This window comes from Macaca thibetana, chromosome 1 (assembly GCF_024542745.1).
Source record: "Macaca thibetana thibetana isolate TM-01 chromosome 1, ASM2454274v1, whole genome shotgun sequence".
NCBI lineage: Eukaryota > Metazoa > Chordata > Mammalia > Primates > Cercopithecidae > Macaca > Macaca thibetana.
In genome coordinates this window covers 291,680-311,626 of record NC_065578.1, presented here as the reverse complement: position 1 = coordinate 311,626, position 19,947 = coordinate 291,680, and the positions used below count along the sequence as shown (strand labels likewise).

The 19,947-nt window shown below is 52.1% G+C and overlaps 1 protein-coding gene across 3 annotated transcripts in view; it reads left to right on the top strand.

Annotated features, from left to right (window-relative positions):
• Positions 1-807: 807 nt before the first annotated feature.
• Positions 808-19,947, top strand: part of C1H1orf159 (chromosome 1 C1orf159 homolog) — a 31,646-nt gene continuing 12,506 nt past the window's right edge. For 2 of the 3 annotated variants that reach the window (XM_050786573.1, XM_050786554.1), the window contains exon 1: positions 808-855. The gene's annotated coding sequence lies outside the window, so the exon portion shown is untranslated. Of the gene's footprint in view, positions 856-5,577; positions 6,731-19,947 lie in introns of those variants that run through there. The other variant, XM_050786563.1, reaches the window with a different exon arrangement.

Genomic DNA, 19,947 nt, shown 5'->3' with positions numbered 1-19,947 from the left:
CGGGACGCGCAGAGCGGTCCTTTTCCTCCGAGGGTGGCTCAGAGGCAGAGTCCCGGAGAAACCCACGCGCCCGGCCTGTGCGGCAACGACGCCACCCGGACCCCGGGACAGCCGAGACTCACGGGGGAGCGTCCTGAGGCCGCAGGGCCCTGGCCCGTCCGAGATGCGGAGCCCCGCGAGCCCTCCGGGTCCCAGCCGTCCTAGCCCCGCACCCGAGCCGGGGTCTCTCCCGCCGCGCTCCGACCCCGGCAGCCGAGGTCCCAGCACAGGCGCCGGCCGCGGACCTCGGGCGCATTTGGCGGCGGCTCGCGAGGCGCTCGGGGCGCTCCGTGGGTCTGGAGGGCGGGGGCTCCGCGCGCCCGCGGCCAAACCTGGTGCAGACGAAGCCGAAGCCGAAGCCGAAGCCGAAGCCACCGCCCCGGCCGCCCCCAAACGCTCCGCCTCCGCCTAAACCTGCGGAACACTAAGGAAGCCGACTGTTGGGCCGTCGCCCGGGAGACCGCGACGACGCCCCGCCCCGTCTCCCGGCAACGCCAAGCAGCCGGCGCGCGAGGAATCCTGGGGAATGTAGTCCCTCCCTATCGGGGGGGGGGGCCGAATCGTACGCCGGGTCTTCCAGGACTACATTTCCCAGGGCGCTCCGCGCCCCGCCCCGGCACCCCACCCACGGCCTCGCACGACGGTACCACCGGGCGAGGGCGGCTCTCGCGCGGGCCTCCGGGAGTTGTAGTTTTCTGTGGAAGCTGCGGGGCCTGGCGCCGGGGCCGGGGCGGAAGAAAGACTACAAGTCCCAGGGGGCGCGGCGCCGCCGCCTGAGGGCGGGGTGTACGAAAGAGAAACTCGGAGGCCGCCCGGGTGAGTGAGGGGCTGGGGGCTGGCGTGAAGGCAGCGGGTGGGGGCGCCAGGGTCCGTCTGGGCGGCTGGGTCGGCGCAGGGAGCGCGAGAGGCAGACAAAGGTCGGCGGCCCGGCCCGGCCCGGCCCGAGGGACGCCCCCTGCACGTCCCCCATCGTTCAGCGCGCGGAGAAGCCGTCCGCGCCTGGGCCCGCGTCCTCGTCGCCGCCTCCCAGCAAGCCTGGCCGCGTCCTGTTGGGGAGAGGCGCCCAGGCCGAGCGGGACGCCTGGGGAGGGGAAGGGGCGTCTGAGGAGGGAAGGGGGAGCCCAGGGAGGGGCGGGGAGGGGGTCCCGGGACAGGGGAGGGGGTCCCTGGGGAGGGGAGGGGCTCCCGGGACAGGGGAGGGGGTCCCTGGGGAGGGGACAGGACGGGCCCCCGGGAGAAGAAAGGAGGCGCGCTCGCCTCTCCTTCCCCGCAGCCGGGAGTGGGGGCCCCGGCGGTCCCCGGTGTCCTAGAAGTCGGCCACGATTCGGGTCTTTTTCCCGCGAGGCTTTGGGATTTGTTTTTGTCCGTTTGTCACCTGCAGTAGCCGAGGGCTAGTGGGTGGGCTGTCTTTCAGGAGCGCGTCGTTGCGGTGGCAGCGAGTCGATGTTTGAGTTTGAGTGTAATTTAAGCCCAGGTGTTCGGGTGCATTTGTTACCACGTTTCAAAGCAAACGCGGCTTCTTCCCTGGGAAACTACTTTGTGACTGAATTCTTACCCGCCTCGTCCTGTTAAATTTCAGGATGTCAAACTTGGCACCCTGTTTCTGGTTTTCGTTTTTCTTAGTATTACCACAGTGTGCAGAGAAGGCAGAGCTGCGTCTTCCTCTTTTATTTTTCCGTAGGTTACTGCTCAGGTGGTTTGGTTACATGGGTAAGCTTTTTAGTGGTGATTTTTGAGAGATTTTGGTGAACCCATCACCCGAGCAGTACAAACTGCAACCTATTTGTAGTTTTTTATTCTTCGCCCCCTCCCACCCTTTCCTCCAGAGTCCATTGTATCATTCTTAGGCGTCTTCCCGTTTCCTGATGGCTTAACCTGGGAAACCGATGGCTTAACCTGGGAAACCGTCGTCCTCGCAGAGGGTGCCGGTACCGAGCCCCGGAGTAGGGGCAGCCGCCCGGGATGTTCAGTGATGAGCCCAATTACTCAGGTTTCCGTTCCCCGTTTGCGTTCAGCCAGGATGCGTCATGGCCACGTTGTTTTTAACATACATGTTTATGAATTATACAGAAACGTTCTTTTCCTGACACACACACATCCTGCCCCCAGTACTCCTCCTAAAAGCCGGTCAGGCAGGTGTCTCCACGCGCAGTCACCTCAGCGCTGGGGTCCACGGGCAGCATCCCGGGAACCCCCGAGATACTTCCCAGCCCCTCCCTGCCTTGCCGCTGCTCTCCACCTTAGCTTTGACTTATTGGGTAGCTCATTTAAAGAACAGCTGTAGGTGCTGGGGTGTGAGATCGCTTGAGACCAGCCTGGGCAACATAGGGAGACCCCGTCTCTATAAAAAATACAAAATATTATCCAGGCATGGTGGCAAGCGCCTGTGGCCCATTAAAGTAGGTTGCTAGTCAGACATGAGCAGGGCAGAAGAGGGCCCCTCTACCAGGGACATTTGGCTGGTCAGTGAAGGCGGCCTTGGCCGGGCGTGGTGGCTCACACCTGTAATCCCAGCAGTTTGGGAGGCCGGGGTGGTGGTGGTGGGCGGGTCACAAGGCGAGGAGTTCGAGACCAGTCTGGCCAATATGGTGAAACCCCGTCTCTAATAAAAATACAAAAATTAGCTGGGCGTGGTGGCCTTCGCCTGTAGTCCCAGCTACTCGGGAGACTAAGGCAGGAGGGAATTGCTTGAACCCGGGAGGGGTAGGTTGCAGTGAGCCGAGATCGTGCCATTGCACTGCAGTCTGGGTGACAGAGCGAGACTCTGTCTCAAAAAAGAAGGCCTAGAGGGAGCGTGGGCACAACTCCAGTAAACTCTGCGCATACTTCCTCCCAAGTGCTGGCAGCCGTGCGTGAGGATGGCCTACCCCGAGGGAAGAACTGGGAGAAGTAACACACCCCGGAAGCCTGCCGGTAGAAGACCCGAAGTCAAAGGTCAAACCACGCACTTGATCTCTCAGGTCCCCCGCCTGGCCCTCTTCCAAGGGTGCTTTACTTCCTGTCATTCCTGCTCCAAAGCTTCTTCATCAACTGTTGCTCCTGTTGTAAAACTACCTGGCTCTCTTCTGCCTCCTGCCGCTCAAATTCTTTCTTCCGAGGAGGGAAGAATTGAGATTCACTGCTGCTAGCGTGCTTTGGTGTCAGAAGTGGGATATGTTCTGCCACTAACAGTCCCAGCTACTCGAGGGACTGAGGCAGGAGGATCACTTGAGCCCCGGAGGTGGAGACTGCAGTGAGCCGAGATCACAACGATGCACTCCAGCCTGTTTCACAAAGAAAAGAAAGAGCCACCGCTTCTCACCACTCCGGCTGAGGATTGTGTGTGCTAAGATGGACCATGGAGGTCAGGTGAGCCCGCAGAGCTCTGTTACCTGCAGAATGTATCTGAGTCGCGGCCCCAAAGTATGTCAGCGGTGGCCTCAAATCTCGCCGCTTCAGAAGAAAAAATTCGGTGGAAGGACATGAGGCAGAAGGAGAGACTGAGGCAAGTTTTAGAGCAGGAGTGAAAGTTGAAGCTTTAGAGCAGGAATGAAAGGAAGTACCCTTGGAAGAGGGCCAGGCTGGCACTGTGAGAGATCAGGTGCGTGGTTTCACCTTTTGACTTGGGGTTTTATACGCTGGCAGGCGTCTAGGGTCTTGCACCCCTTCTTCCCTGATCCTTCCTCAGGGTGGGCTGTCCACCCACGCAGCAGCCTGCTGCACGTGGGAGGGAGCATGCGCGGTGTGGTCCCTGGAGGGAGGGAGCATGCGCGGTGTGGTCCCTGGAGGGAGGGAGCATGCGCCGTGTGTTCACTGGTGGGAGGGAGCATGCGCAGTGTGTTCACTGGAGGGAGGGAGCATGCGCCGTGTGCGCCCTGCGGGAGGGAGAATGCGTCGTGTGCGCCCTGCGGGAGGGAGCGTGCGCGGCGTGGGCCCTGGAGGGAGGGAGCGTGCGCGGCGTGGGCCCTGGAGGGAGGGAGCGTGCGCGGCGTGGGCCCTGGAGGGAGGGAGCGTGCGCGGCGTGGGCCCTGGAGGGAGGGAGCGTGCCCGGCGTGGGCCCTGGAGGGAGGGAGCGTGCGCGGTGTGGGCCGTGGAGGGAGGGAGCGTGCGCCGTGTGTTCACTGGCGGGAGGGAGCGTGCGCGGTGTGTTCACTGGCGGGAGGGAGCGTGCGCCGTGTGTGCCCTGCTGGAGGGAGAGTGCCTCGTGTGCGCCCTGTGGGAGGGAGCATGCGCCGTGTGGTCCCTGGAGGGAGGGAGCATGCGCGGTGTGGTCCCTGGAGGGAAGGAGCATGCGCCGTGTGTTCACTGGTGGGAGGGAGCATGCGCAGTGTGTTCACTGGTGGGAGGGAGCATGCGCCGTGTGCGCCCTGCGGGAGGGAGCGTGCGCGGCGTGGGCCCTGGAGGGAGGGAGCGTGCGCGGCGTGGGCCCTGGAGGGAGGGAGCGTGCGCGGCGTGGGCCCTGGAGGGAGGGAGCGTGCCCGGCGTGGGCCCTGGAGGGAGGGAGCGTGCCCGGCGTGGGCCCTGGAGGGAGGGAGCGTGCGCGGTGTGGGCCCTGGAGGGAGGGAGCGTGCGCCGTGTGTTCACTGGCGGGAGGGAGCGTGCGCGGTGTGTTCACTGGCGGGAGGGAGCGTGCGCCGTGTGTGCCCTGCTGGAGGGAGAATGCCTCGTGTGCGCCCTGCGGGAGGGAGCATGCGCCGTGTGGTCCCTGGAGGGAGGGAGCATGCGCGGTGTGGTCCCTGGAGGGAGGGAGTATGCGCTGTGTGGTCACTGGTGGGAGGGAGCATGCGCGGTGTGTTCACTGGAGGGAGGGAGCATATGCCGTGTGCGCTCTGCTGGAGGGAGAATGCGCCGTGTGCGCCCTGCGGGAGGGAGCGTGCGCCGTGTGGTCCCTGGAGGGAGGGAGCATGCGCCGTGTGTTCACTGGAGTAGTGCTCATGCTCACCTGAGGCGTTCTTCCCTTGCCTGTCAAACGTCCCTGGAAGGTCATAGACCAGTTACACGCCGCCATTTTGCCTCTCAGTGCACACGCTACCAGTTTCGCGTGTTTTCTAGCTATTGGGAGCTGCCTTTCCCTGGCGCTGGCTGCAACCAGTTCTTTTGGAGAGACAGTTAACAGCCACCTGACCATCACCTGATGCTGACCTGACTTTCCTGGTGGGGGGTGGGCCCGATCCTGCCCTGCTCCACCTACGGCAACAGCCCGACTGGGTGTGCTGAGCCCACGGGTAGGTGGGCAGCGTCTACCGTGCACCTCAACAAAGGGGGATGTCTCCTTCACAGCCCATCAAGGGGTTCGCGGTATTTGTTTCTATCAAAGCAGGAGAGGGGATCTTTAGATAGAGAGGCCTGCGTTTAAGGCTCCCAGACAGTTCTCACTGGGCCCTTAAAGCTACGTTTCACGTTGGCTTCCTTTGCTTGCTATGAAGATGACCAGCATTAGCTACACGGGTGCAGCGGAAGCTCCAGCCGGCCCTTGGTGCTGTGTTTACCGGGGTTCGGCAGCGTGAGAAGCCCGCCAGCGGGCCCTCCCGCCTCCCTGTGCAGTGACTGCTGCCGGGAGGCTGGCATTACGGTGAGCGTGGGTGTGGTCTACCCACTGCCCCAGCCGGTGGTTGCTTTTACAGGGTGGTTTTGCAAGATGATACTTACTTAAAATCACAGTGACCTGAGCCATCATTTTTTCATTGAAACGAATTCTTTTTTGTTGTTGAGACGGGGTCTGGCTCTGTCGCCCAGGTAGAGTGCAGTGGTGCCATCGTGGCTCACTGTAGCCTTGACCTCCGGGGCTCAAGAGAGGCTTTCACCTCAGCCTCCCAAATAGCTGGGACCACGGGTATGTGCCACCAAGCCCAGCTATTTTTTTTTTTTTTTTTTTTTTTTGGTAGAGATGAGATCTCACTTCCAGGTTGGTCTTGAACTCCTGGGCTCAAGCGATCCTCCCACCTCGGCCTCCCAGAATGCTGGGATTACAGGCCGGAGTCACCACACCTGCCCTGAAACCAGTTCTTCTAAGGGAAAATAAGGGTGGTGAAACAGTGTATAGCACAATTTAAATTCTCACTAACTTTTACATTGACTTGTAGAAATTTTCACCCCATTATGTAGCTTTGTGGCTCCAATGAGATTTTCAAAATAGAAAATGCGTTTATTTAGTTACTGAGGCATAATTTATATGCAGTGAAACACACAGAGCTTGTGTCCAGTTAACTTGTTTTGACAAAGGAGTCACCTGCGTAACCCAGACTCCTGTCGTGATGGAGAATCTGCCTGAGACCCGCGGAGGCCGCCTCGCAGGCTGTTCCAGTGCCTGCCTGCCGCGCAGGACCAGAGCGCTGACTCTGAGTGTTAGGAGTCACATGTGTGGGCGGTTTTGCGTCTGCCACGGTTCACACAGAGAACCGTTTTGGAGTTTCCTCTGAGGCGCTGCACGAGGAGCTGCTGTGGGACGCGCTGTTGCGGGCTCGTGGTCTCTGAGGGCGCTCGGGTGGGTTTCCAGCGTCCGAAGACCTTGGGCCTATTTTTGTGCACATGTTTGGTGGGCAGGTGGTGTTTTTCTTGGGAACGTGCCCAGGGGATTCCTTTTCTCTAGCAGTTAAGCAGGCACTGGCCTGAGATGAGCGGAATGGAAACAGTGATGGCTCGCTGCCAGGCGCTAACTGACTCCCTGTTTCCCGGCCATAACTACAGCATCACTGTCGGTAACTTCCTCCTGGTAAGACACCGCCGACCACGGACTGGTTCTGAAGGTCCATAGAGGATGTGACTGGCGTGACTTCCAGGCCCCGCCTCACCTTTGGCCATACAGGGCCTCATTGTCTTACACGTAAATGTCTCACCTCTCAGTGAACATGGGTCCTACGTTACACGTGTGTTTATCCAGTGCACATGCATTAAGACACGCAGGAGAGAGGAGCGCTTGGGCCCAGGAGTTCAAGACCAGCCTGGGAAACAGCAAGGCACCCTTTTTACCGAAAAATAAAAATAAAATTAGCCAGATGTGGTGGCAGGCATGTAGTCCTAGCTACTTGGGAGGCTGAGGCGGGAGAGTTGCTTGAGCCCAGGAGTTCAAGATGGCAGTGAGCTGTGATCGCACCACTGCACTCCAGCCTGGGCAACAGCAAACCCCTGTCTCTAAAAGAAAGAAAGAAAGACATTTTAAAAAGGAAGAAAGGAAAGGAAACTGTTCCCATTAAACACCAACTCCCCGTTCCTCCCTGCCCCCAGCCCCTGGTAACCACCGTTGTCTTTTCTGTCTCCATGAATTTGACAGACGACCCTGGGAACCTCATGAGTAGAATCATACGGTATTTCTCCTATTGTGATGAGCTGCTTTCACTTAGCATAGTGTTTTCAAGGTTCATCCTTGTTGTAGCATGCATCCAAAGTTTCTTTTCAGGACTATATTCTACTGTGTGTATAGACCACGTTTGGTTTATCCATTCATCTGTGGGTGGACACTTGCCCCACCTTTTGGCTGTGGTGAACAATGCTGCTGCAGACGTGGTGGCCGTGGTGGACCATGCTGCAGGCGTGGCCATGGTGGACCATGCTGCAGACGTGGTGGCCGTGGTGGACCATGCTGCAGGCGTGGCCATGGTGGACCATGCTGCAGACGTGGTGGCCGTGGTGGGCCATGCTGCAGGCGTGGTGGCTGTGGTGAACAGTGCTGCTAAGACATGGTTGTACAGACATCTCTTGGAGTCCTGGTTTTCAGTTCTTTGGGGTGTAGACCCACAAGTAAAGTACCTGGGTCATAGAGTAATTCTGTGTTTAATTCTGTGTGTGTGTTTAGTTTTTGAGAAACTGACATACCGTTTTTCACACCATTTTATATTCTCAGCAGCGTGCACAAGGGTTCCATTCTCTCCGCATGCTTTCGCCAACATTTATTTCTGTATTTTTGGTAATAGCCATTCTCATGGGTATGGAGTAGTATTTCATTTTGGTTTTGGTTTGCATTTCCCTAATAGTTAGTGACGTTAATCGATACTTTTTAATTGAAGATTTAGCCATTTGTATTTAATGCCGATATTAGAGTGTTTGGGTTGGAGTCCCCCATCTTTATGTTCGATTTTATTTTTCCACCTACTTTTCCCTGCTCCTCCTTTTTCTTCCTTTTTTGTAGGTGAATTGAGTTGTGTTTTTTAATCCAATTTTATCTCTTCTGCTAACTTTTTAGTTCTGCCTCTTTGTGTTGTTTTTTAAGTGGTTCCTCTGGAGATTAAATATGCACGTTTAGCTTATTGTAATCCATCTTTAAAAATATTCCTGTGCTTCACAGAACCTTAGCGAACAGACTCCAGTTACACTCCGTGCTCTCGTCGGCATACATTTCACTTCTAGGTATGCTGGAAAATTCTGTAACACACTTACTATTATTATTTATTTTATTTTATTTATGTATTTTGAGATGGAGTCTTGCTGTGTCGCCCAGGCTGGAGTGCAGTGGTATGATCTCGGCTCACTGCAACCTCCACCTTCCTGGGTTCATGCCATTCTCCTGCCTCAGCCTCCCAAGTAACTGGGAGTACAGGCGCCCGCCACCACGCCCGGCTAATTTTTTTTTTTTTTTTTTTTTTTTTTTTTTTGTATTTTTAGTAGAGACGGGGTTTCACCGTGTTAGCCAGGATGGTCTTGATCTCCCTACCTCGTGATCCGCCCACCTCAGCCTTCCAAAATGCTGGGATTACAGGCATGAGCCACCGTGCCCGGCCCACACTTATTATTTTTACTTTAGTTAATAGTCTAATATTAAGGGTTTATTTATTTTTTAAATCCAATGCGTTTCCTTTTTTTTTTTTTTTTTGAGATGTCTTGCTCTGTCATCCAGGCTGGGGTGTGGTGGCGCGATCATGGCTCACTACAGCCTCAACCTCCTGGACTCAAGCTGTCCTCCCACCTCCCTCCCGCGTAGCTGGGACCACAGGCGAGTGCCAGCGTCTGGCTGATCTCTGTAAAGGTTTCGCCGTATTGCCCAGGCTGGTCCCAAAACTCCTGCCTTCGATCCTCCAGCCTCAGCCTTCCAAAGTGCTGGAATTCCAAGTGTGAGCCACTGCTCTTGGCCTTTACTTCTTAAATTGAGAATTTCTATACAATTTTACGGTAGTTGGCCAGACATGCTGAACATATTTGCTGAACGTTGCAGTTGAAAACTGTCAGACACCAGTTTATTCTGGAGTCAGAGGGCCTGGCATGGGCCTATCCGTGCCGCCTACTCACCGTGTGGTCTTGTTCAAGTCTTTTCCTTATCTTTAAAGTGGGGCGATAAGAGGCATCGTTGACATTAGTGAAGACAGATCCCTTTGCGTGGGGTCTGGCACGTGGCAGGTGCTCTGTAAGTGTTGATTGCTGCTGTTGTTGGACAGTGAACAGGTTTACATCCCTTGGAGACCCAGGATCTGTAGCACAAAGAGACTCGTCCTTTCAGCCCGTGCTCTCCACGTTCTGTGCTGCCAAAGCTTTTTTGTCTCCTTTGAGACAGGGCCTCGCTCTGTTGCCCAGGATGGAGTGCAGCTGCATTCCTCGCTCGACCAGCTTGAATGCACCTGCACTGTGGCTTCGAACTCCTGGCCTGAAGCAGTCCCCTCGCATCAGCCTCCCAGGCAGCTGATATTCCAGGTGTGAGCCACCATGTCCAGACCGCAGGCTTGTTACTGCCCAGAGCTGAGCCCCTGGGAAGCAACACCAGTGCCCACCGTCTGGAAACTTTTGGTTTCTGGATACAGAAAGCCATACGATGGGGTTCTTCTTCCAGTGCGAAAGAATAAACTTCTAACAGAGTGACCCTGCCATGGCGCAACTATAACCCTGGACAGAGTATGAGAAATGGCTCCCTGAGGGCTGTGGAGAGGGGCAAATTTTGGAGGCAAGTTTAGACTTGAAGGAAGCAGCCAGCACAGTTTCCTGTTTTTGCATCTTTGCCCTGAGGGCAGCCACAGTCCCCACATGATAGTGTGAGGTGACTAATGCACTGACAGAAAGTCTGCTATCTCTGCCTGGCGCAGTGGCTCATGCCTGTAATCCCAACACTTCAGGAGACTGAGGCAGGCGGATCGTGAGGTCAGGAGTTGGAGACCAGTCTGGCCAACATGGTGAAACCCCGTCTCTACTAAAAATACAAAACATTAGCCAGGCGTGGTGGCGGGCTCCTGTAATCCCAGCTACTCATGAGGCCGAGGCCGGAGAATTGCGTGAGCCTGGGAGGCAGAGGCTTCAGTGAGCTGAGATCTTGCCACCGCACTCCAGCCTGGGTGACAGAGCGAGACTCTGTCTCAAAAAAAAAAAAAAGTAAAAAGTCTACTATCTGGCCGGGCAGCTCACTCCTGTAATCCCAGGATTTTGGGAGGCTGAGACGGGAGAATTACTTGAGGCCAGGTGTTCAGGACCAGCCTGGGCAACACAGTGTCTACAAAAGACTAGAACATTACCTGATTCCCAACTATTCAGGAGGCCGGGGTGAGAGGATCGCCGCCACTGCATTCCTGCCCGGGCAACAAGGCAGAATGTGTCTCCGAAAAACAAACAAAAAAGAAAGTACGCTACCTTCCTCGTTCCAGGAGCAGGCAGGGGAAGGAGCGAGGCACCCATAGCCACTCGAAAATGAGAGTAGAAGCCCCAGAAGGAATCAGAGAGGAGGAGTCCTGTGTGTAGATGCCACTCGTTTCTGGCAAACCCCTGACCCCTGCATGCACCCCGTGCCATGCAGTGACCTGAGCCACCGCTCACCGCAGGTGTGACAGCGTTTGCAGTTTGAATCTAATGAAATTAATTGCTAAGTAGAAACATGGATTCTCTTCAGAGGAATATCTCAGAATCCGGTGTCTGCACAATGTGACGTTTGCAATGTGTGGGATGCAGTTCAAACTAACATATGAAGAGCCGGGAAAATGTGCGCCCTTCTCGAAGGGAAAGACGACAGACATGAATCGTGCTCTGACCTAGCTGCTGGGGTCATCAGAAAAGCACTTTGGAGCAGGCTTAGGGACTGTGCTCAGTGAAGAAAGGGGAAATGCATGCAGAATGAACAAAGTGCCGGAAATCTCAGCAGAGGAAACATGTTTAAATGAGCCAAATGGGAATTTTAGGTTAAACAAATACAAGATCTGGCTGGGCGTGGTAGCTCACACCTGTAATCCCAGCACTTTGGGAGGCCGAGGCAAAGAATCGCTTGAGCCCAGGAGGCGGAGGTTGCAGTGAGCCGAGACTGTGCCACTGCACTCCAGCCTGGGGACAAAAGCGAAACTGTCTCAAAAACAAAAACAACAACAAACAAAAAAACCAAGATCTGAAATTTTATTTTATTTTATTTTATTTATTTATTTATTTATTTTATTTTATTTTATTTTTTTTTTTGAGACAGGGTCTTACTCTGTCACCCAGGCTGGAGTGCAGTGGTGTGATCTCGGCTCACTGCAACTTCCGCCTCCCGGGTTCAAGTGATTCTCCTGCCTCAGCTTCCTGAGTAGCTGGGACTACAGGCACTTGCCACCACGGCCGGCGATTTTTTTTTTTTTTTAAGTAGAGAGGGGGTTCACTATGTTGGCCAGGCTTGTCTCAAACTCCTGACATCAGGTGATCCACCTGCCTCAGCCTCCCAAAGTGCTGGGATTACAGGTGTGAGCCACTGCACCCAGCCAAGATCTGAAATTTTAAAATTCACCAAATGAATATAACAGAAGAGAAATAACAGAGAAAATAGGCAGAGTCCTCAAAGACAGAGGAATAGAAATTGTCCAATCTGTGAAAAAAAAAAAAAAAGAGAGAGAGAGGGTGGAAGTGATTGGAGGAAAAAAACAAAACAAAACCATGAACAGAGCCTCAGGGACCTGTAGGGCAATATCGATGAAATGTCTAACACTTCAGGGACCTGTAGGGAGATATGGACATGTCTTAACATGCAGGTAATTACAGAAGTCCAGGAGAGGAGAGGCACAGCTGACAGAAGAAATACTTGAAGAAACAGTAACCAGAAACTTTCAAATTTGGTGAAAGACATAAGTTTATAGTTTTAAGAATCTCAAACAGTATAAATGTGAATAAAACCATACCTGGACCCATCACTTCAAAATTTTTTTTTTTTTTTTTTTTGAGATGGAGTTTTGCTCTCGTCACCCAGGCTGGAGTGCAGTGGTGCGATCTCGGCTCACTGCAACCTCCACCTCCCGGTTCAAGTGATTCTCCTGCCTCAGCCTCCCATGTAGCTGGGACTACAGGCCCACACCACCACACCCAATTAATTTTTGTATTTTTAGTAGATAACGGGGTTTCTCCTGGTTGGCCAGGCTAGTCTCGAACTCCTGACCTCAGGTGATCCACCTGCTTTGGCCTCCTAACGTGCTGGGATTGATTACAGGTGTGAGCCACCATGCCCAGCCCCAAAACGATTAAAAACTAAAGATTAACTTTTAAAATCTTGAAAGCAGCCAGAGAAAAATAACAGATCACACACAGCACAGCACTGTCAAGACTGTGAGCTGATTGATAAACTGTGAGCTGACAGACCCTGGGCTGACAGAGCCTGATCCTACAGAGCCTGGGCGGACAGAGCCTGGGCCGACAGAACCTGAGCCGACACAGCCTGAGCCGACACAGCCTGGGCGGACAGAGCCTGGGCCGACAGAGCCTGGGCCGACAGACCCTGGGCCGATAGACCGTGAACTGATAGACTGAGTCTGTGAGATTTAAAAAAAAAATTTTTTTTTGATACAGATTCTCTGGGATTAGCGGCGTGTGCCATCACACCCAGCTAAAAGATACACTTTAAATATAAAAAACACAGGTAGGCTGAAAGTGACTGCAAAAACCACAAACACACACACACACATATACATATATACATATACACACATATATACACGTGTATGTGTATATATATAATCAGGCTGGAGTGGCTTTTGTTGTTGTTGTTTGAGATGGAGTCTCGCTCTGTCTCCAAGGCTGGAGTACAATGGCTTGATCTCGGCTCACTGCTACCTCCATTTCCTGAGTTCAAGCGATTCTCCCACCTCAGCCTGCCAAGGAGCTGGGACAACAGGCACGCACCACTTTACCCAGCTAATTATTGTATTTTTAGTAGAGATGGGGTTTCACCACATTGGCCAGGCTGGTCTCGAACTCCTGACCTCAAATTACCCGCCTGCCTTGGCCTCCCATATTGCTGGGATTACAGGCATGAGCCACCGCACCCAGCCTGGAGTGGCTATATTTATGTAACACGAAATCAGTTTCAAGATACAGAGTGTTACCAGAGGGAAAGCAGGGGAGGGAAGACATCAGTTATGAATGTGCCTAATAACAGAGCCTCAAAATACATGAAGCAAATCTAACAGAATTAAAGGGAGAAATAGACAATCCCACAATCATAGGAGGAGATTTTAATCTCTCTCTCTCTCCAATTCTTAGAACAGTAGACCAGAAACATCTGAAGACATGGAGGATCTGAATAACGCTATCATCATCTTGACTTAAGTGGTATTTATAGTAACATATCAGGCTGCACGTGGTGGCTCACACTTGTAATTCAGGCACTTTGGGAGACCGAGGCAGGTGGATCACCTGAGGTCAGGAGTTCAAGACCGACCTGGCCAATGTGGTGAAACCCCATCTCTACTAAAAACACAAAAATTAGCTGGGTGTGGTGACGGGCACCTGTAATCCCAGCTACTTGGGAGGCTGAGGCAGGAGAATGGCGTGAACCCAGGAGGTGGAGCTTGCAGTGAGCCGAGATCACACCATTGCACTCCAGCCTGGGCAAGAAGAACAAAACTCTTCTCAAAAAAAACAAAAACCAAAAGTTACACATAGTAAATAACCAAAGTGCACATGGTACGTTTTCCAGCACAGACCAACTGCTGTGTCCTAAAACAAGTTCCAACCAATTTTAAAAGAATCATACAAAGTACACTTTCTGAGCACAAAGGAATTAAATTAGAAATCAACAACAAATAAAACAGGAAAAACTCAAATGTTTGGAAATGAACCCACTTTTGAATAAACCCTGGGTCAAAGAAGAACTCAAATGGGAAATTAGAAAATATTTCCAGGCTGGGGCCAGGCGCGGTGTCTCACACCCGTAATCCCAGCACTTTGGGAGGTTGAGGCGGGTGGATCACAAGGTCAGGAGTTCAAGACCAGCCTGGCCAGCATGGTGAAACCCCATCTCTACTAAAAATACAAAAAATTAGCTGGGCGTGGTGGCACACACTTGTAATCCCAGCTACTCGGGAGGCTGGGGCAGAGAACTGCTTAAAAACCCGAGAGGCGGAGCTTGCAGTGAGCCGAGATTGTACCACTGCACTCCAGCCTGGGCGACAGAGCGAGACTCTGTTTAAAAAAAAAAAAATTTTCCAACTGGGGTGGGGAAAAAACAGAAGAAAATATATTTCCAACTGAATGATAATGAAAACATAACATCAGAATTGCTGGTGTAGCTGAAGCAGTACTTAGAACTCTACAGCTGTAAGTGCATGTAAAGGCATGAAAGCAGACACCTGAGATTCACTTCCGGAAGCTAGGAAAAGAAAGAAACCCAAAGCCAAAAAAGGGGGCCAGGCGGCCGGGCGCGGTGGCTCACGCCTGTAATCCCAGCACTTTGGGAGGCCGAGGCGGGTGGATCACGAGGTCAGGAGATCGAGACCATCCTCCTGGCTGACACGGTGAAACCCCGTTTCTACTAAAAATACAAGAAATTAGCCGGGCATGGTGGCGGGCGCCTGTAGTCCCAGCTACTCGGAGGCTGAGGCAGGTGAATGGCGAGAACCCAGGAGGCGGAGCTTGCAGTGAGCCAAGATCGCGCCACCGCACTCCAGCCTGGGCGACAAAGCGAGACTCCGTCTCAAAAAAAAATAAAAAAATTTTTAAAAAAAAGGGAAATAAAGAAAAATACAGAAATCAATGGCATCAGAAGCATGAAAGAAAAAATGGAAAAACTTAACAATATGAAAAGCTGATTTTTTCCCTAAAAGATTGGAAAGATTGACAAACCTCTACCAAGAATGGTCAATTTTAAGAAATGAGAGCCAGGTGAGGTGGGTCACACCTGTAATCCCAGCGCTTTGGGAGGCATAGGCGGGAGGACTGCTTGAACCCAGGAGTTTGAGACCAGGCTGGGAATCATAAGGAGACCCCATCTCTACAAAAAAGAAAAAAGAAAAAAAGAATTTAATGAGCTGGGCGTGGTGGCTCGAGCCTGTAGTCCCAGCTACTCAGAAGGCTGAGGTGGGAGGATCGCTTGAGCCCAGGAGGTTGAGGCTGCAGTGAGCTGTGATCGCACCACTGCACTCCAGCCTGGGCGACAGAGAGAGACCTGTCTGAAAAGCAAACAAATAGAAAGATAGGCCGGGCGCAGTGGCTCATGCCTGTAATCCCAGCACTTTGGGAGACCGAGGCAGGAGGATTGTTTGAGCCCAGGAGTTCAAGACCAGCCCTGGCAACATCGTACTTCAGTTTTATTTCATAGTGAGACCCTGTCCCTACGAAAAAAAATCAAAAAATTAGCCAGGTGTGGCAGCACTTGCCTGTGTTCCCAGCTACTTGGGAGGCCGAGGTGGGAGGATGACCTGGGCCTGGGAGACTGAGGCCGTGGTGAGCTGAGGTCACACCACTGTGCTCCAGCCTGGGTGACAGAGCGAGACCATGTTTCAAAATACTAGGTGACTATTATGACCGATTTTAGGCCAGTAAATGTAGCAATTTCAATGCAATGGATAAACTCTTGGAAGAATGTAACTGGTCAAAAGTGATGGAAATCTGCATGGCCCTCTTTCTGTTCAGGAAATTGAATTCATTACCAGAGAACCTACCTACCAAGAAAACTCCTGGCATACATACATGGTTTCCTGGTGAATTCTAGCCAACATTCAAAGAAGAAATCACAATATTCTTACACAATCTTTCAGGAAATAAAAGAGGAGAGGGAATGGGTGCTGTGACTCCTCCCTGTAACCCCAGCACTTTGGGAGGCTGAGGTGGGAGGATCCCTTGATTGCAGGAGTTCAAGGCTGCAGTGAGCTATGACAGCACCACTACACTCCAGCCTGGCAACAGAGTGAGACCCTGTCTCTCTTTAAAAAAGGAGGGCATATTTCCCAGCTGGTTTTATGAGGCAATATAACCCAATACCAAAACCTGACAAAGACATCTAAAAAAAAAAATTATAGACCACTATCCTTCATGAACACAGGCAAAAATCCTTAAGAAGGTATTGGCAGGTGAAATCCAACAATAGCCTAAGAGGGCAGCACACCTCGGCCAAGCATGGTTTATCCCAGTGATACAAGGTTGTTTTGATTCATAAATCAATCTTTGTCACCACCATGGCACTGGAATAAAGAAGGGAAGGACGAACAGTGAAATAGGTGCAGAAAAGACATTTGGAAACATTTATACCTGTTTTATGATTTTTTAAAATAAACCTCAGCAAACTAAGACTAGAAGGAAACTCCCTGAGTCTGATACACAGACATCTATGACAAACCGACACTAGACATTGTACTTTTAATGCCGAAATATTGAGCAGTTTATCCCTAAAATCAAGAACAAGGATGACACCCATTCTCACTCTTCTGTCCAACATTATACTCAAAGTCCCAGCCACTGCGATAAGGTAAGAAAAAAGGCAAATTGAAGTCACAAGGATTAGAAAGGAAGAAGTAAAACTGTATTTATTTGTAGATGACATGATTATTTATGTAGAGGACCCTAAGAAAGCTACAGAGAATTGCTAGAACTATTAAGTGAATTTGGCAAGATTCCAGAAATCAAGGTTAATGTGCAAAATTTTATCATTATATAGTAGCAGCAAACTATTGGAAAATGAAATCAGAAATTCCATTCCATTTGTAATAACAAAAAGTAAAATACTTAGTAATTACCTTGATAAAAGATACATAAGACCTGTTCACTGAAAACTATAAACACTGCTGAGACACACTGAAGAAGACGTGGAGGGATGAAGAGACAGCATGTCCCTGATGAAAAGACTCAATCCTGTTCACACCTCAGCTCTCCTGTCAAAATCGCAGTAGGCTTTTTTGTAGGAATTGAAACAATGAGTCTAAAATAGGAAACACATGTGACCTAGAATTGCCAGAGCAATTAAGGAAAGCAGAGCCGATTTCAAAGTTTCTGTTCGAATTACTGCGTCAGTAATCCAGTCAGCCACGGTATCTCTGAAGAGGAGACACACAGGTGAGTGGAACCGAATAGAAAGCCCAGAAATAGACCTCACATCTATAGTCCATTGATTTTCAATAAAGATATCAACATAATTCCACATGGAAAGAAGTCTTTTTAGCAACTGTTTATATATAAGGAAAGAAATGACGTTTGACCTGCATTTCACCATACACAAAGGTGACTCAAAATGCAAAAACTAAAACCGTAACACTTCTGGAAGAAAGCAGTAAATCTTAGTGACCGTGAGGTCAAGGCAGAGATTTCTTAGGACACAAAAAACAAGAACCACAAAAGGAAAAATGGATGCATTCAATTTTATTAAAACTTTCATTAAAATTAAAAATGTTTGCACTTCAGAAGATGTCCATAAGAAAATGATAAGACGGGGGCCGGGCGCAGTGGCTCAAGCCTGTAATCCCAGCACTTTGGGAGGCCGAGACGGGTGGATCACGAGGTCAGGAGATCGAGACCATCCTGGCGAACACGGTGAAACCCCGTCTCTACTAAAAAATACAAAAAACTAACCGGGCGAGGTGGCGGGTGCCTGTAGTCCCAGCTACTCGGGAGGCTGAGGCAGGAGAATGGCGTGAACCCGGGAGGCGGAGCTTGCAGTGAGCTGAGATCCGGCCACTGTACTCCAGCCTGGGCGACGGAGTGAGACTCCATCTCAAAAAAAAAAAGAAAATGATAAGACAGGGGCCAGGCACGGTGGCTCACACCTGTAATCCCAGCACTTTGGGAGGCCGAGGAGGGTGGATCACGAGGTCAGCAGATGGGGACCATCCTGGCTAACATGGGGAAACCCCGTCTCTACTAAAAATACAAAAAACTAGCTGGGCACGGTGGCGGGCGCCTGTAGTCCCAGCTTCTTGGGAGGCTGAGGCAGAATGACGTAAACCCGGGAGGCGGAGCTTGCAGTGAGCCGAGATTGCGCCACTGCACTCCAGCCCGGGCGACAGAGCGAGACTCCGTCTCAAAAAAGAAAAAAAAAATGGTAAGACAAACCACAGGATGGAAGAAAATATTTGCAATACATAACTGATGAAGAACGTGTTTTAGCCGAGCGCGGTGGTGACGCACACCTATGGTCTCAGCTGCTCGGGAGGCTGAGGTAGGAGCATCACCTGAGCCCTGGAGGTCAAGGCTGCAGTGAGCCACGATGGCGCCACTGCACTCCAGCCTGGGCGACAGAGTGAGGCCCTATCCGCCACCCCACCCCACCCCGCCAAAAAGTGTATGTTACAACTCCACCCGATTAAACAAAATGGGCAGAAGATATGAGCAGACATTTCAGAAAAGAAGATGTATAAGTGGCTAATAAGCACATGGAAAGATGCCATCGTTAGTCTTCGGGGAAATGCAAACAACACAGACTCCCGCACGTGCATGACACCCTGCGTGCACCCGCACTGCCAGTGGGAGGGCAAAGATCCCGCACGTGCACGACACCCTGCGTGCACCCGCACTGCCAGTGGGAGGGCAAAGATCCCGCACGTGCATGGCACCCTGCGTGCACCCGCACTGCCAGTGGGAGGGCAAACAGCACAGCCCCTGTGGAAGATGGCTACAGTTTCTCAGAAAGTTAAACGTGCACCTTCCTGTGGGCCAGCCACTCTGCTCCCAAGAGAAATGAAGACAGACGTCCACATGAGGACATGTGCCAGGGCCTCTGCCTCAGCTTCATCCAGTCACCAGGAACTGGGAGCAGCCCAGGCACCCACCGGCAGGCGATGGGTAATGGTGGCGATGCTTGGCCACACGGTGGAAAAATCCTTCGGCTGTGGAAAGGAAGAAAGTGCAGATAAAACAACATGGAAGGATCTGAAGGTCAGTGTGTGCAGCCCCTTTGTATAAGACTCTAGAAGATACGGCTGCAGTCCCGTCAACTCCTGGGCGCTGGGAGCCCAGGCTTTTGGGGGCCGCAGCGAGCGCTGGTAGCTGCGTGGGACCAGGCGCCGTCCCAGTTGTGGTGGCAGCTTCAAGGGGGTGGTCAGACTCACCCGCTTGTGTACTGACATGGATGTGGTTTATTGTATGTAAAGTACACCTCTGTAGAGTTGACTCAATAGCAGATGAAAGTGTTGGTTGAAATCTTGGTCTTCTGGTTGCTGAATCAAAATGATGTTTTGTGACTTAATGTGGTACTCAGGACACCCTTTAACCAGAGAGGGAGCAGAAGGGTCTGTGATGTCTGGAGTTTTCCACCAAGCAGAGGAAGACGGACTCTGCCGGGCAAATGTTAAAGGGACAAAAGGAAAAACAGACTTGATCACACTCTGTGGGTGGGGCGAGCAGCATGCCTGTGACTTTAACACGTTCCATCTGAAGGATTTCACGTCAGAGAGAGGAGGAGCTGAATTAGAGAAGAGCATGCTTTTTTTTTTTTTTTTTTTGAGATGGAGTTTGCCTTGCACAGGCTGGAGTGCAGTGGTGCAGTCTCGGTTCACTGCAGCCTCCACCCCTGGGCTCAGGTGATCCTTCCACCTCAGCCTCCTGAGTAGCTGGGACCTCAGGCTCCCGCTACCAGGCCCAACTAATTTTAAACTTTTTGTAAACTTTTGTAAACTTTAACGGGGTCTGGCCGTGTTGCCCAGGCTGGTCTCCAACTCCTGAGTTCAAAAATTCCGACCACCCCCACCTCCCAGAGTCCTCCAGCAGGCTCACACCTAGGAAGCCTGGTCAGTTTGTGAGGCCATGACCTGAATCCAGCATGGAGTGGGGGACAGAGTGGAACATCCCTGTGGCAGGGATTGG